At 45.9% G+C, this 18,238-nt stretch overlaps 1 protein-coding gene across 1 annotated transcript in view; it reads left to right on the top strand.

Annotated features, from left to right (window-relative positions):
* The window catches only part of IA-2 (tyrosine phosphatase IA-2), a 419,415-nt gene that overhangs the window by 124,507 nt on the left and 276,670 nt on the right, over positions 1 to 18,238 (top strand). The window lies entirely within an intron of this gene.

Here is an 18,238-nt window from a genome sequence, read left to right on the forward strand (position 1 = left end):
TTAGTTTTCGTATGCACGCATCTTTTTTTACCATCGTTTTGCATTGCCCTTTTTTTATTCTTGGTGCATGAGCTGCAGCGCGTGTTGCTATCAAGCCCGTACACAAAACTTGTACGCCTCGGCCCTTTTTGGAGGTCACCTCCACATGGCTCCCTGTCGAGGTTCGCTAGCAGTTTACTGTTATAGATATCCGGACGTACAGCTGTTCCTGACGCTTAGTTTGCTGTGCCGTTATACGTTTACGAGGATGAGATACTGTCGAAGTCTGCGAGTGGACTCGGGGCAGACACAGCGCAGCCCCTTTGAGCTGAACAGCGCGATGTTTCCTGGCACGCGTCCAGACGTTTCCGTTTTTTTTTTTTTTTTTCTTGTTTTAAATTCTTGCCATGCGCCGACACCGGTTTCAGCTGTCTTTCCAGGCTCGTCTTACGGCCCGATACTTTCTCATTTTTATCATTTTGAGCAGTCGGGTCGACAGTACTGGGTGATACGTGAACATAAACGTCGTTGTCTGATTTGGTACGGTGTGTTATGAAAGTCGTTCACATCTGGTTTCCCCTTTCGGGTGTGTATTTTGTAGACAAAAAAGAGTGGAAGAGAGGTGGAAGCGCCAGCTGGAAGCCTGAATATCAGTATCGGAGCGAACGATGACTATTATTATTATTGTGATGGAATGAAAGGGTATGCGATTTGTAATTTTCAATTTCGAACGGAGTTACAAAATTGCCTGAGCGGTGAAATATTTGATGATGTCACAAGATGACGAATCTTGACATAACGAATGATCTCCTATGAGAGGTAAAAAATGGGGGAAAATAAAAAGCGACATTGTTTTAATATCTTGTTAAGCACTTTATTGAATACCGCTAAATAATCATGGACGTACCTGAACATGTTCAGTATTTGCAGTTTGTCAAAAAAAAAAAAAAAAGCTGTCCAGACTTCGATCAACCGCCGAGCGAAACATGCACTTAAAAGGATGCAGCGCGATATACTATGCAAGTGCCATTCTTTTGAATGTACTCCCGAATCGTAAATTGGACCACCTTTGGTACTGATCTAAAGTTATGCGGAAGTTGTAAAAGTTTCTGTGAGTTGCAAGTTCTTTCAGGTACACAGATGTTTCTCTGGCGGTTTAAACGGCGTCAACTGATAGATTTCGGATCACATGCCTGTAAATGCGATTCTAGACGTTTTCAGACAACATAACGATAATGTGGAATATATCCGTAAATAGCAGATGCCAATATATTGCAGTAATTTCTTGTCCTTGCTGCTCTCTTTTCTTTCGGTTGGCGCTTGCTTTGTCTGCTCCACTAGAGCACCGTTCTTGGAGCATTAGTAATCAAAATCGCCTTTACGTTCAAGGCCATATTTACGAATCGTCGCGTACTCATTGTTTTAAATATAAAAATAAGAAAAAAAAAAGGAGCTGAAATACAATAATATTCTGCTTTCTGCACAAAAGCATATGACTGAACTATACTGAACGCACTTCTCCTGACCCAACAGTGTTCATGCTGGAGACACGAGGGAAAAATGAGTAATTGTATATTGCGTAATTGCCTCACGCTCAGATGAGAAGGCGGTTCCCGTGTTGTAGAATGCGCTTGTATTACATCGAAACATCGCACTACATCCCCGGGGCTTTATCTGCCAAAATGTCCATCGCGCCGTCAAAAACATTTGATTTCTTTCGTGCTCGATGGCTATTTAAAAATTTCGGAAGCTTTCGACTCTTCATTGCCTAGCAGCAATACTCGAGTGAGCCTTTATACTGGATTTGTTGTCGGTTCCAAATAAACAGAAAAGAACATTTGTAATTGGCCGAAAAGAAACCCTATATATGCATGTATCATGCCTTATGCTTGCCGCTACAAAAGGCGTTGTTTTTACTGCGGATTCGTCTTGATGGTCTATTCAATATAAAACACAAAAGCAGTCGGATAGCAAGTTTCCATTTCGTGCTCATTTGCATTATTGTTCTGTTAAAATCAGCTTTTTTTGACGCTTCATTGCACTGCAGCTTGATGATTGGAGAAAATGAGCAGATTTCGTGATGCGTTAGGTAGCACACAGTGCCGCTGAACAAATTGTGTCTCTTGATATAATACGAGAAAGGGCGTAAAATGGCCTGCTGTAGAATATGGGCTCCGGCGACGAGGCGGTAGTGCGCTTCATTCATTGCAAGGACAAGTGCGTCCACTATACGTGTCTTATTGGACAGTAAAATGATTTTGCTTTTATCTTTTCTCGCTCATCTTCCCTGCGCTATAAAAGAGCTGGAGAAAAGTGTGAGTAATGGGCTGAATATAATGTCGCGACCTCAGGAACATACTGAAGGTGCAGGGCGCCGACACCAGTCTCTTGAAATCCAGAGCAGGGCGGCAACTCAAGCGGCGGCGACACTTGAACCGAGAGCGGAGCTCGAGCGAGAGCCAGCGACTTCTCCTTCTTCGGTGGTAGGCTGCTGGCTGACACGGGACAAAAAAAAAAAAAAAAAAAAATGCGTTATCGAAGCGAGGAAAAATGTCATAAAAAGTAAGTTGTTAAGCACATAACGTTTCAAAGGTGCCGCATCATGACAAGAGGAATGTAACAGCATTCCATAAGTTAGATTACACCATGCAGTTCGCATGTGTCATGAACACTCATGAGTGACGAGGTAAATATGCTGATAGAGATATTCACGGTGCACAATCGCCACGAGCAAGGTTGAACACATCACTTAATAAATAAATAATGAGAATAAATAAACAAAAAAAGCCACCTAAATCGCCTTTCTATTTAGAGGCCTACACAGCTTGGTGAGGGCACTTAGCCTTACCGCGTGGCGCGACCTCAACCGGCCGACTGCGACGGCACTGTCCATTCAGATCAAGTTGACCAGCCAAGTGCCACATTAACGCAACGCTTTTAATGCCGCCCATTAGTTCGAGCGGTCATCCTGTACTCGAAGGCCCCGTTACACTCTGTCTCTTTTCTTTGCTTGGCGGCACTTATATCCACCGCTTCTATTGTCTCTCTCCCTATCCGACGTTCCTCTACTGAGATCCAGTGATGGGTGCATAGTCTTTATAATGACGCCTCCCATGTCGGGCGCTTTCATGCTTCGAAAAGAGAGCCATCGGCTGTCGCTTGTGCAATGCTCGACATAGATTGTCGGCGGAGGGAAGGGGTAAGCGCTGTAGCAGGAACAAGCGCAGAAACAAGGGGGTGGGGAGTAAGGGTAGAAAGGAGAACCATTCCCTCTCACGCGGCGGAAGCGGCAGGTCGTCGCGGTCCGAAGAGCAGTACCCAAGATTACCGGCGCGATAAACGTAAATAATTACCGAAGCTCTTGGTGCATGGCGAGCAACAAGGGCCACATAGAGCGCCCTCTTTTTGCCGCCGTAACGAGGCCACTCCCATCTCATGTGTGTGCGTGCGTGCGTGCGTGCGAGACATGCTAGCTACCGCGTCCCCAATCGATGCGCACTCTGTGCGGGTCGGGAACCACTGTGCGAGCGAGCGCCGCCACCTAACCGCGGCTCGATTTAGCTGATGCTTCTCTCGCCGCTGCCCTGCTCACCTCATTTAAGAGCACGTGTCGATAATATCTGGTCATATTGTTCTGCGACTAGGCATGAGGTGACAATTCATCACGGCTCAGAAATGCCATGGTGTGTAAACGGGGATTCAGGCTGCTGTGGAGCGCAAGGATGATACAGTGATTTCGTATTTGGTGTTCCCTTCCATTGTTTCTAGAAGCTCGTTTGGAATAATAGTTAGTCACAGCTTTTAAGACGCACTGACTTGTTGAGAGAGTGACAGCAGTGCCATAGATTGGGTTTGGTTATAGCGTCAGGTTATGAGAGAAGCCGTAGGGGAGGGCTCCGGAAATTTTGACCACGTGGGGTTCTTTACCATGCACTGACACTAGCGCCTTTGTTGTAGTGGTTATTTATTGTATGTACAAAAGGAAAGAAAACACTAGCGCCTTGCTTTTCGCCTCCATCAAAAAGCAGCTGCCGAGACCGGGATTTTATCCCGCATCCTTGTCCACAATAGTCGAGCGCCCTAACCACCTCTCCACCCCGGCGGGGCAGGAGTGCCATAGAGCTCGGTTACAAGTGTTTACAATATTCACGGTTCCCATTTTTTAGAGACAGAACCCTTATACACGTGAATAATCTTTGCCAGATCAGAAAATACTCTCCTGTTGCACTTAACCAACTGCTAAGAACCACGAAGCGAGTAGTTAAACGTCAGCTATATCAGGCAGAATATTGCCAAAATGGTGAGGCAACTTTTTATGGGGAACATAGGTCACGAAAAAAGAAAAGAAAGTGTCATAGCTTCAAAACTCGAACCGGGGTCTCTCATAGCCTGAGTCGCTTTGGGACTTTAAACCCCACAAACCAACCAACCTTTCTTTAGGTATCTATAGAACGCTTACAGAATGGTAAACAACTCCTCAAACCTGAGTTATCACACGACCAGACTATCCCGTAACTTGAAGTCCGTTAATGATTATTTGTCTATACATAAGAAGACGGAGAAAGGGCTCCTGTAGATATCTGAGTTATAAGTTCCGCCATTTCGATAAAGATTGTGCCACCGTTTCTATATTGATGATATATATTAGTAACTTGATTTCCAGGACAAAAGACTGAACGGCGGGGCTACGTTTCTTGCTTTAATAATGGAATAAGCAGGGAATTTACTGCCAAACTTTTGCAGTGGTTTAGCCTATATGTTGAGGTTATGCGATGCCCCAAAATGCCGCATCGCAGTAAAACCAATAATTTAAGAGAACTTCACGTAATACCACCTCGTAGGAGAAGCCTCACTGCCGTTAGCTTGAAGCTGCAACAAGCATGTCAAAAAAGTGTCATAAGCATAGATGGATTCAAACGTTACATAAGAGATATATCGCTTAGACCATCGCCGAGGTTTATAACTAGCGACTTTGTTCCTGTTACAAAAAAAAAAATAACAACAGAGATACTAAGGACCTGCTACGTGTATGAATGCGAAAACTCACTCGTGCGAAGCACCGCCTTTCCGCCTACTTCCCACGCATCCTGCAGTGTTGCACGCCACCAAAAGACCGATCGCGTGAAACCTTGCATACTCTTTATGCGTGCTTTTCTCAAATCATATTCCTGCTCTGACGGCACTCGCTACTCTAGGTCGCATTATGTGACGATCTGGTTAAGGCATGCTTCGTCAGCTCGAATCCCTATCACAAACTAGGCTCGAATTTCACTGACAGATGCATGAATAATAGGGAGCGGAATTTTAAATAACACGGAGCGTTGTCGAATGAGTGGTTGTGTCACTGATACTAAAGAAAAGAAATCAGGTGCCACATGGAGGTCATTTAGTAATTCGGTGCGAGCTTATGGCTCACCGAAGACAACGGGATGGTTGGGGGGAGGGTTATGGATGTATGGATATATGCTGTGCATGGTTTAACAGGAGCTGTTGGCGGGCTAGTTGGTGAATGTCTACAGTAGTCATGGTGAAATTGCGCAATAAACACGACACAAAAATAAGAGGGACACGTAGCACGGGACGAGCGCTCGTCCCGTGCTACGTGTCCCTCTTATTTTTGTGTCGTGTTTATTGCGCAATTTCACCAGGACTGTGCATGGTGTCTTCCCACACTTTATTTTTATCATTGAGCGTTGGCGTCAACAACGGCAGACGAATTTTCCGATAATTGGGGTAGTAAAATTTTCGCGTTAGAAAGAGGGGCGAGGGTCACCGGCGACGAGGCTGCAATATTAACGATTGTATTGGGGGCACGTGTGCATTGCGGCTATGAGTCATCGTCTAGTTGTGCATGTCACCCGCTCCTTGCCTTAGGTTGAACACAACTTTGAAGATAACCTTATACTCCTACTGCGGTTCATCCCGCCATATGACGGGAATTCTGGTTTTTCTTGTATCGATGAAAGGGAGTTATTTTTTCCAGGACAGGATGAGGAAAATAATGACGCGTCAACCGAAAATAGTTCATAAGTCAATGCTATGTATTATGTCGTGCTTAGCTTCCTGCATCAAGTCTGCAGAGTGAATTTTAGCTATATGTTCGATTTCGCAAACACATTTCCTGAAACAGTATAAGTCAGGTGTGCAGCGAGTGGTCACAGAACATAAGCCGATGCGATACAAAAATTCTGCAGCATAGAGTGCGGCGGACGGCAGTCTCACGGCCAGTAAGGTACGAATGCCTCGAAAAGAGATGTAGTGCATCGCTTCGCTTAACTTTAAGGGTTTGACGCGATAGCGGCCTCAGGTCAATTAGTATGCAGTCGTAAGATATACCACTTTACGTGAAAGGCCACACGTCGTACATATAAATACACAAATATTACCAAACCGCTCAAGCGCGCCTTCCATAGTCTGTTCGATAGCATGTCTGACTTACAAACCAGAGTTGTGCTGAAATTCCACCTACGCTGAAGTTTTTCGTTAAGCAAAATTACTTGCTTTATGAAGTTAGATAATTTGAGACATGCTGCAGCCTTTAATCACTTCAATTTCGAGCGTGACGCTTCGTTTACCGGGACTGTTCTAGAGTGCCGTGCGGAGTCATGTAGCTGTAGCATCACCATTTCATTGGCTAGTCATGGCAGCCATGGGTTGAAGCGAAAGCTTCAATACGCCATGTATCAGCCAAGGCCAACCTGGCAGACCGCTTGACCTTAAACGACCAGTGCGACTATAGCTTAACCATGATACCACCTATAGTGTACCGCTACTTAGCCTTTGACCTTTATGATGACCCTTGTCCACGTATCAATCAAGGTCAACCTGGCAGGCGACTTGACCTTCAACGAGCAGAGCGATTATGTTCACCTTTGACCACGCATCAGCCAAGGTTAACTTGGCAGGCCCCTTGACCTTCAACGAACCAGAGCTCAAAGTGTGGCTATATAGCTTAAACCATGGTGCCACCTTTGGTGTACTACCGCGTGCCCTGTGATCTTGACCATTGGCGTTTGTCGACAGATAAATCATGCCGTGTTCCTTCTTGTAGTTGAGGACTTCCTCGACTACATATTCTCGGCAATTAACATACTGCAAAACCATGCCTGCCCATGTCTAAGCCTAAGCTGAACCGAAACAAGACCAAGTAAAACTACGGTTTCGCTTCGCATAACTAGGTTTAGCAGGCTTAAACTGCAGCTATTTTTACATTCATGGAATACTGCGCCGACGCTGACAAAGACGAAACAGTCTAATATGCGACTCGAGACCCTTATGCCGACGTGTAATATCCGGAGCAGAGGTTTGACTGGAACTCACGTAACACTCCCCCCCCCCCCCCCCCCTTCCCCGATCCCTCCAAAAAAAAAAAGAAAAAAAAAAAGAATAACAGTCGGGTTTTGGAGCAGGTAAACTTGTTAGGACGTGCGAAAGGTTTTGCGCGCAGATGAAGGCTGGGAAAGAGTCCGAAGCGCGATGCACAACGCGAAATTTTGTCGCAGTCTGCACACCGGATGCGCGGCTGCGGCGATAGCTATCGTGTTCTATATCCACACAATTTCTGAGAGCGCGAGAGCGATTCCACTCCGCTGCGACGGTAAGTTTTCATCTGAGCTCGGCATAAGCAAGCAACAACATTCTTTGTTGGGTTTGACCACATAAATAATATTTTCGCACAAAAAACCAGGATTTAACCAGATTAGTCCGATGATACCGCAGGGCATTTCAGTTTGGATTAAACACGCCAGAACACATGTATTGTGACGTCTTCGTTTGGCGAGCCAATCGTAGTAAGGCGCGAAAGATTCAAGATAGCTTTATGGCTCTGGCGTCATCACGGGCGCGTTGCACTAAAAAGACTACGTGGAGCTCAAATATACAGTGTACTATCTTTCGGCTCTATGCGTAGCTTACGGAATTAATCTTCAACGGTTCGCAGATGATGCTTCTTTGTGCCACTCGACGATGACCAAGAAAAAGAGCCATGTGGGTCACTTTGAAATCGTTTGACCGCTCAACTACTAAAAGAAGAACAATTTCAAAGACGTGATAGAAACAATGCCTTTGAACTCAATTAATTTCTGCTGTTTTCTTTCCCGTTCCTCCCTTTTAGACCGAAGGCATCGCGACTTCTGTTTTCGAATGATGAGGGTCAAAGACAGACGCTTGCGGCCGTCTCAAGAAAATTTCTTTTACTCTAGGTCTTTAGTCTGGATTACTTGGGTGTGTTTCCTGATAGAACTTCAAACATCAAACGCGTCTGGAGTTTCCATCAGCTGTGTTTACGTACCTGCAAATCACGACAGCAGCCCCCCCCCCCCCCCTCTCTCTCTCTCTCTCTCTGTCTCTCTCTCTCTCTCTCTCTCTATATATATATATATATATAGACGCGTTTGATGTTTGAAGTTCTATCAGGAAACACACCCAAGTAATCCAGACTAAAGACCTAGAGTAAAAGAAATTTTCTTGAGACGGCCGCAAGCGTCTGTCTTTGACCCTCATCATTCGAAAACAGAAGTCGCGATGCCTTCGGTCTAAAAGGGAGGAACGGGAAAGAAAACAGCAGAAATTAATTGAGTTCAAAGGCGTTGTTTCTATCACGTCTTTGAAATTGTTCTTCTTTTATATATATATATATATATATATATATATATATATATATATATATATATATATATATATATATATATATATATATATATATATATATATATATATATATATATATATATATGCGAAAACGCCTTGCATAAAATCTGTTAAGACACTCTGGACTACAATAGTATGAAATAAACAGCAAGAAACGCTGGGAACGCAAAAGCGAGTGCTGCCACTTATCCAACCAAAGAAGGAATCATAGAGGCTTTGCATCGTGGCATTTTCCAACACCAGGCCTGTTGAAGTTTAAGTTAAAGTTGAAAGTTTATTTTATTTTCGAATAAAAAAAAAACATACAAGAATATACAGCGAGAGGTCCCATGGTACAAGACCGGAGACGGGACCTCCCATGGTAATAGATTTCTAGAGGCAACATAAAGAATAATATTATTGTAAAAAAATTTATGAAATAACACTGAAAATAAATAACGAAACACATAGTAAAGACTCAATTGCCGACAGATTTAGATACAAAAACAGAATACAGAAAAAGGTACAAAAAGCTTAGAATTCTGCGACACAAAATATAAATAAAGAAATCACAAATTGTAAAGAAATTTTTTTTTTTTAATTTCAACTTGAACAAAGAAAGTGTATTAGTTTGCTTAATGTCGAAATTCAAAGAATTCCTGTTGGAGCACATGTGTTGGTATTTCGTTACTTGTAAGGCAAGAGTCTCCCTTCGCTTCTGAATTTTTTCCCAGCCACCCTTTTCCTATTGCTATTTAGTCTTACAAAGTGGAAAGAAACCTTCACGTTCCAGGCCCTCGTAGATTCGATTCCAGCGGAACGAGCAGTCGTATGCGGCTATTCGCGTGTGCGTGTAAGTACGTATGCGCGGTCAAAGCCAGAAGCCCGAAATAATGCAGCTTCTGTTCGTAGAAAGGGGCGCGCTCTGGCTCCTTCAGCAGTGCGCTGTGCGCCTCACGATCTTAGTGGAAGAAAACACCACGATAGAGGGACGTCGAAGGAGTGGTACGACAACAACGATAAACTTAAAGGCAACTACAAAGAAACTGTTCCAAGAGCATGTACACACCAGGACAGGGAGTGACACCGGGGGTTGCACGGTGGAGGCGCCTTCGCAGGCGTCGCCCCGGCCGCCACAGGCCGCGCCACGGACCCCTTCCAGAGCAGCCGTCGCAAATCGGAAATCTCTGGTCGTAACCGGAGTAGGACTGGAACCCCGGTGCCAGCCGCGCCGACGTCTACGGGGAATTGAGATTGATTCGTTCCCTATTGGGAAGCTCCGGGGGACTGGTACCGAACTGCACGAACGAGGGGAAAAGAGAACAAGAAAGGAACGAAGGAGGAATTGGCCCTGCGAGCACTGCCACGGTGCTGGCGCTCGCACACTGTCTTATGTGCGTGTGCGGTGGAGGTAGCGTCCTGGGACGGTTACAGTTCGCCGCCTCGTATCGGAAACGCGACGCGGACACGGCGGCGTGCGCTCGCTCATCTCAGACCGTGCTGTTCTTTCACGCTTCCAGAATTCGTTTCTCACTGCTTTTCTTTTCATTATTCTTCTTCTCGACTTCTGTACGCTGATGGGGTTGGCGCTGTTGTATACGCCGTTTGTTGCGTCGTTCCTGGTCGGCAGTCAAAACGATTGGCTTGGTGTCGCAACAGGTGTCCTTTTCTTTGAGGTAATCCATTTATTTCCACTTTCTGGTTCTAGCAGGGGAAAAAAAAACAAGACGATTACTTTGTTTATTACAGGAAAACGTTTATATTGGTCTATAACATATTGCTGCATTTAGGTGACGCTGAAGCTGTGCAGCTGCAAACCTGTGCACAACGGCTATTTTGACTGCAAAATAAAACAAAAATTTGTAGGGCATATTTAACTCTGCCTTTTGAGAGCATTACGCGACAGAATTATTGGCTCCCATTTGCCGGTTGCTCATGAAGATCCTGGTTCTTATACATGCACATTGTTACTAGCCTGTATACTATACTTACTTATTTTGTCCCTGTATTACGCCACACACGCACGCACGCACACACACACACGCACGCACGCACACACACACGCACACACACACGCACACACACACACACACACACACACACACACACACACACACACACACACACACACACACACACACACACACACACACACACACACACACACACACACACACACACACACACACACACACACACACACACACACACACACACACACACACACACACACACACACACACACACACACACACACACACACACACACACACACACACACACACACACACACACACACACACACACACACACACACACACACACACACACACACACACACACACACACACACACACACACACACACACACACACACACACACGTACAGTTCTTAGCCTACAATCTTCAGCCACCACATAATGTGGGAGACCACCCGACATGAACATAAAGGCTCGATTTAATCGAGCCGTATGAACTTGACTCCGTGGATCAAGGACAGGATGTCTGGCTCCGGATTCAGGAGTCCTAGGTTCGATTATCATCGCACCCTCATAACAGGAGCAACCAAGTGGGTAGCTGTTATGAAAATTGGTCTTGGTTTGTGGTCTCATGACGTCACATTATCCACGGACCAATCAGTGCCCCCCTCCTCCCCCATCACCTAGCGATTAGCGAAGCCGACAATTACAAAGAACAATAAATTGCTTGAATAAAATATCTATAGTGACTCAGAATAATGATTCTGGAGTGCATGTACAAATAAACAACTACCAGCTGTCTAAACAAGGCGGAATTATTGTAATAAAAATTAGGAGGACACTTAAGCTCCACCGTTAAGTGTATAATGCGATAACGCGTCACACACACGGGCGATGTTCTTATGTTTTTCTTTTTTTGTTTTAATTTTCAAATTAATTTATTACGTTTTTAAAATATTTTTGTACACCGACACTGCATCAGCAAACATTGGCTTTTGATTCTGGGCAGTTTTCCATCTGTGAACGCATTTTCATATTTAATTATTTTAATTATTTACTTGCTAAATACACACTCTAGATTTTCTAATTAGGACAATCAAGCATTGCTGTTTATTCTGGGCATTCCGACGCCTTTGAACTCCTCTTTTACCTTTTTAGAGCGCAGCTCTTTGGCGTCCGTTCCTGGGTTTCGCGTCGGCGTCGGCCTCGTAACCAGCTCCGCCCCCCTTTCATCCCCCCAGCGCTAGCAGCGACCGACTGATACCGCTGGATGCCGCTGACGCCGCTAGAGAGTCAAGATAACGTGACTGCATAGAACACCGTCGCCGCCATGCAGAAAGAGGAGGGGAGGGTCCCCCCCCCCCCCCCCCCCCCCTGTTCCTGTGTGGCGGATAGGGTGCTCTTCAGTTGCCGACGCGCCGGTTATTTCACGTAGGCCCCGGCACGTCGACGAATACGTGACCACCTTCCCACGGCTAGACCTAGTTCTTGGCGCTGCGGAAGCGAGGGTATCATATTGCTTGCGTCGGCATCGGCGGCGTTGTCCCTGAAACCATTTCCGCAGCTGGGGTTGACTCACTATCGGCGTAAGCAGCATCAGTCAGTCGCTGCTATCTCTTCTCTCCTCCCTTTATCGCGTTGTCCGCTTGCTGCGCACGCTTCTGCCCCCATCGTTTGCCGCTGGGTGTACACGCCGCCCTCTCCCCCCTCTTCCTGCGAGTCTCCGGTTGTCAAAGCGCCGGCTCGAACTTAATTCCTTTCTTCGCTCCTCCTCCAATGCAACCCCTGTGCGGTGGCAATCAGAGAGCCAGATCGGTGGCGGCGGATCTGTATATGTGCACCACCCGAGCCGAAATTGCTGCTGCCGTTTGCCACTGCGAAATTATCTGCCAGTTCTTTCTGAGCCATGAACGAGACGATCGGTGGAAGTCCTCCGTCTGCTGCTGCTGCTGCTGCTGCTGCTGCTGCTGCTGCTGCTGCTGCTGCTGCTGCTGCTGCTGCTGCTGCTGCTGCTGCTGCTACTAACGAGCTGCCAGAGCAGAGACCCAGCGCCGTCGCCGCCAGAATCCAGAGCAGCAAGCGAGGCTGAAGCAGAAGCTCATCGCCGCCGTCGAGAAGACCCTGCCGTTCGCACCGCCGAAGCGGAGGCTCATCGCCACCGTCGACAGCTACCAGGTGTAAGCGAGGTTGAAGCAGAAGCTCATCGCCGCCGCCGAGAAGGGAGTCTTTGTTAAAGGAATACGTGTGAAAAAAAAAAAAAATTTGTGATAGCGCATACATGTGTTGCTCGATTTCTTTGCCTCAATCTATCGAAAAGGTGAAACAGCTTATTTGCTGCGCTCAATTTTCGCATTAGGAAGTAACGTAATCGTCGGTAATTTTTTGTTTTTAAATTAGTTCTTTAATTCATCAATCAATTTATTACTCAAAAAGAATTTCATTAACTCGTCATCGTCTATCCCACACCAGCTCAAACCAGTTAATCATCAGTCACTAGAAGCACAAATTGCTGTTGTTCTTTTTTTGTTCTTACTGAGCCCGCGCTTATTTCCGACAGACTGGGCCGACTATTACGCGGGCGCTTTTCGGAAGAGCGAGTAGCACAAGATTTTGTTAAAAAAATAGCAGTGCAAATGCGTGACCTGACCCCTTTATTATTACGTTAAGTGTGTGTCTGTGTGCGTGTGTGTGTGCGTGTGTGCGTGTGTGTGCGTGTGCGTGTGCGTGTGTGTGTGTGCATGTGCGTGCGCGTGTGCGTGTGCGTGTGTGTGTGTGTGTGTGTGCGTGCGTGTGTGTGTGTGTGTGTGTGTGTGTGTGTGTGTGTGTGTGTGTGTGTGTGTGTGTGTGTGTGTGTGTGTGTGTGTGTGTGTGTGTGTGTGTGTGTGTGTGTGTGTGTGTGTGTGTGTGTGTGTGTGTGTGTGTGTGTGTGTGTGTGTGTGTGTGTGTGTGTGACCTTTCCCAAACGTCGCTGTTGCCCATCGGAGCTCACCACTCAAGCGCTTGGTATCATTGACCTAATATCATGCTCTTTATACATTACCGTAATCCCAATCATACGTAAAATGGGCAAACTAATCTCTTGTGGCCCTCTTGAAGAGCATCTGTGCTTTCTGTTCAGGGATTTTATTGGCAAAACCGCCCGACTCGCGTAACGCGGGAGTTTGACGCAGCTTACAAGTCTTCTGCGCAATGAACTAATTGATGCCTGTAGTTGATTCGCTTATCTTTTAAAATCCAGTTACCCATAGCACGGCATTTATGCTATTAATTATTATGCATAATATTTGGTATTTGCTGCCGATTTGCACGCAGACTGCGTGTGCCGGGCCAGGTAGCCGGGGAAACACTTCAGCTTTATGACAGGATTAGTGGCTTCGGTCAAGCCTGACGCCGTGCAATTCCGTCTGACAAGGGCGGTATGGCGGCAATAACTGCCTACTATTAATACCACAAGGAAACGCTATCACTTAAACAAACACACAAACAAGTAAGATAAATAAAATAAAAACCTGCATATTGCTGAAGTTGTGTGCGTAAGGCTTAGTCGTGCACTTTCACGGCTCATTCGGGGCGACGTACAATTTACTTTTCGCTGTGTTCTCAAACCAGAATTAGGCACTTCCATAGCTCCTTCGTAAGTGTTATTTACTTCTTAAAAAAAAAACAAAAAAACTCTGAGACGCCGCAGAGGTGCAGAGAGGAATAAAAACAAAATATTTGTTTCTGCAGCCTGTGCTTTTTTCGCACAGGCTCCGTCGTCGCTATTACGGCGTCGTCGCCATTTGCCTGAAACACTTTGCAGATGACAATACGATCATTTCCAGCGCCGCCGGCGCAGTGTCTACATCATGGCCTTGCCAGCACCCGGTGCGTCAATGTCGTTGTGAGGCTGCTCCATTTGTGTTTGCGTTTTATTGCAATGCACCAATAATTCCACTACCACTGCTACTCAAGCATGCCTCCTAATTTTAGCACTTCCCACAGTTGACGGTCTCTTGGAAAAAACGACAACTGCTTATTGTTGGCTCGAGCCCTGAGGCAAAGCTGATATTGTATGGTCTTCGTCGTCGTCGTCATCATTCCGGCATCTGGGGTTGGGTTACTCAACATTACGGCAGATGAACTACGAACTGCACTGATATCGCCGTTACTGTTTATCGAGGTATGAGACTATGGGTTGTAGACATAAGAAACAGCTTCCGCTTGGGAACTAAGGCTCTACGCGATTACCTTGTTCAGATGAAATGATTATTTAGTGTAATGAAAACTTCCTTGCCAGCTCATTGATTGGTTGATTGATTATTCGATCAAACGATCGAGCAATCGTCCGATCAATCTATCGATCAGCCAGCAAGTAACTACTGCGGGCATTCGCATAGCGTAATTGGCAGTAAAAGCATTTTTCTGTGTTTGTACTCATTATTTCGTCGGGTCACATTTGAGCGCTGCATGAATTCAGCAGTGCTGTCCTGCAATTCTGAAGAAAATGTTCGAGAGTGCCAATACAGCCACGATGAAGAAATCAAATAATAAACGCGAGTTGTTTTTTACAACAGGAAAGTGAGCAAAGGACGTAAATTCCTTCACAGTATGTATACAGAAAGAAAAGAGAGAAAAAGTTAGTGATGAAGAGCGGTCAGCTAGCAGCTTAACACTGAAACAGGCGCCAGCGGCGAACGGCTTGTTAAAGTTTTCCGGATCACTCCACAACCGTGGGAGACAGCGGGAAAAACAAAATACATAAGAAAATATAAGAGGCGACAGGCTGCCTGGTACCATCGTTGCAATTTTCGTTTTTCTCCTTTTCTTTTTTTTTTTTTTTTTCACGCAGCGGCGCTGCGTCCATCCATTTCGCTCCAACGAGCCGCAGCTTGCTGTAAATCCCGTCCAGCCAGCCGGAGCGGACTGACGCAGCGCGCGCGAATGTCAATCCGCGAAAACAAAATGAAACTGGACGCGCTCCCGGCAGCGCCTCCTCGGACTAGTTTTGGACTAGGGCCTGAGTGGCTACGCAATGCGACTTATGAATTCGAGCGCGCCGGTGAAATGATTCCTGCTGGCTTTGAGCGACCGGTACTTGGAGGGGTCGTTTGCCACACCAAGTCGCTTTTCAAATTGTGTCTCCGCGGGTGAACTTGGAGTTGGGTTCGTCAGAAAGGGTCAGTCGAGCGCTTCCTCTTATGATAAAAGTGTCGAATGCTCTTGCGTGCATGAAGGACTACGGCTTGCTGTGGCTATTTGGGGATCACGAGAAAGGAAGAAGAAAAACATGTATATGGCGGTAATATTCGCTAGGGGCAATAGTTGGTTTTACGGTGCGGCCTGAGCGGTGGCTCGGAAAAAAAAAATGCTCCTTTTTGCCCCGAGGGTATGCCCTCCTTATTTTCGCCGATTACGGATACGTCGTTGCGTTTTCTCTTGGCCTCTTCTTATGGCATGTATCGGTGTTCGATGCTCTGACGTTGTACAGGTGTTCTTTTTTTTTTTTGGGGGGGGGGGGAGGGGAGGGATACCTCGAAAGGTGTTGAACGCTTGCACAACGCCGCCAAGAGTATGCGCAGAACACCGTGAAAAAAACAAAAACAAGAAAAAACACATGTGGGATTGAGGAAGTTAAATGTCGAAAAGAACAAGAGGATTTCGCCTCGCTCAAACGGTATGATGGCTGGTTCAAAACATTGAGACCTGCCTGAGTGTCTTATATTGCTGTGTCGGTTTTAGAGAGAAAAATACGCATCAAATGCTACCGTGCCCGTAAACAAGCTTATAGCGGTTGCTTTATTTTATCTTCATTGCTCCAACCTCTGCGAACAGGCCCTTTGGGTCTAAAACTTCGGCATCATTCACGCTTTTTATTTTATTTACATGAACAATAAAGGAGAAGTAGGCTCCACATAGCCGCTTCGGCTATTCCTTTTCACCAAATTTTGAAGAAACACCTGGTCGGACGATATTCAGATTTACATAACATACAAACTAATAGATAACATTATACAAACACAAAGCACAGCATATAAAAAGGTACAAGCGTCAAGAGAAGTAACACTAATGAGCGATATAAACTTTTTAAATGTGTGTAGATGTGCGTAAATGTGTAATTCACAGAATAGTGCATAATATAACATACATAACAGATATGAATAAACGAGCAACAAAGCTATTGAAACCCCCGCTAACAATAAAATAAAAAGTCATAATAATGTTAAGGCGCAAACACAGAATAAGCAAATAACAATGACATTAATAGATTCACTCACAAAAAGGGAGGAGCTCTAACATTCCCTGGGCCACATGTACTAAACGCGTATAACAGCTTTTGCAGACTCAAAGGCCTGTTGTCAAGAGTGTTCAAGTCTCTCTTCAATTGTGACTGGAAGTTATTAGGAACACTGCAATCCAATAAAAGATGAGCCACGTCTTCAATTTCATGGCCATACACACCCCATGAACTGTCTGGGCGGCCAATTCCATGAAGGAAATGCTTCGTGTAAGCCGTTCCCAAACGCAAGCGGTGAAGGAGCGTTTCTAAACTTCTGATACAAATAGGCAAATTGAACCGTAACAAAGGATCGATGAAATGTAGATCTGAATTTTGTAGCGAAAGCTACACTGCGATAGGTTTTCAAGACCGCGGGTGAACGATGCTACGCCGTGAAGAGGGGTAGGTGCGAGAAGAAGAAGACAGAAGAAGAACAAGTAGACGAAGAAGAAGGCAAGAACAAGAAGACGAAGAAAAAGATCACGGAGAAGATGAAAAAGGCGAAGAAGAAGACGAAGAGGAAGAAGAACGCTCAGTCACCCGCAGCTAATGCTTCCGCTCCACATTCAGTTCAGTAGCGTTGAACCATTCTAATTTGTTATGGTTCGGTTGAAACTACATCTTTTCCTTCATTTCATTACGCATGGACTTAAAAACGAAACATCACAAGTGAGGGCATTAGAGTGCACTTGCCGAGCCGCCGCATGCACCCCTGTGTTTCCAGCAATAAGACAATGTTTGGGTGTTCATTTAGGAAGTTGGTTGGTTGGTTGGTTGGTTCATAGGAAGGGAAAGGCGCAGTATCTGTCACACTTGCTCTGTGGACACCTGAACCGCGCCGTAAGGGAAGGGATGAGGGTGGGAGTGAAAGTGGATAGAGAGAAAGGGGGCCGTAGTGGAGGGCTACGGAGTAATTTCGACCACCTGGGGATCTTTAACGTGCGCTGACATCGCACAGCACACGGACGCCACTGCTTCTTTTTGGTAGCCCTAGAAAATTCTTTAGGAACTTCGTAATCCCCGACTACTGTGCCGGAGTTCCCGGGATTGAATCCCGGCCTCGGCGGCTGCGTTTCGATGGAGGCGAAACGAAGTGGCGTCCGTGTGCTGTGCGATGTCAGCGCACGTTAAAGATCCCCAGGTGGTCGAAATTATTCCGTAGCCTCCACTACGGCTCCCCTGTCTCTCTATCCACTTTCACCCCCACCTTCATCCCTTCCCTTACGGCGCGGTTCAGGTGTCCACAGAACAAGTGTGACAGATACTGCGCCTTTCCCTTCCTATGAACCAATCAACCAATCAACCAATCAACCAATCAACTTCGTAATCCAGTCTAGCGTTCCATAGTATGTATTACTCTGATTGATTTATATGAAAGGAAAGGCGCGGTAAC

The sequence above is a fragment of the Amblyomma maculatum genome, chromosome 2 (assembly GCF_055883805.1).
Source record: "Amblyomma maculatum isolate TAMU_Amacu chromosome 2, ASM5588380v1, whole genome shotgun sequence".
Taxonomy (NCBI): domain Eukaryota; kingdom Metazoa; phylum Arthropoda; class Arachnida; order Ixodida; family Ixodidae; genus Amblyomma; species Amblyomma maculatum.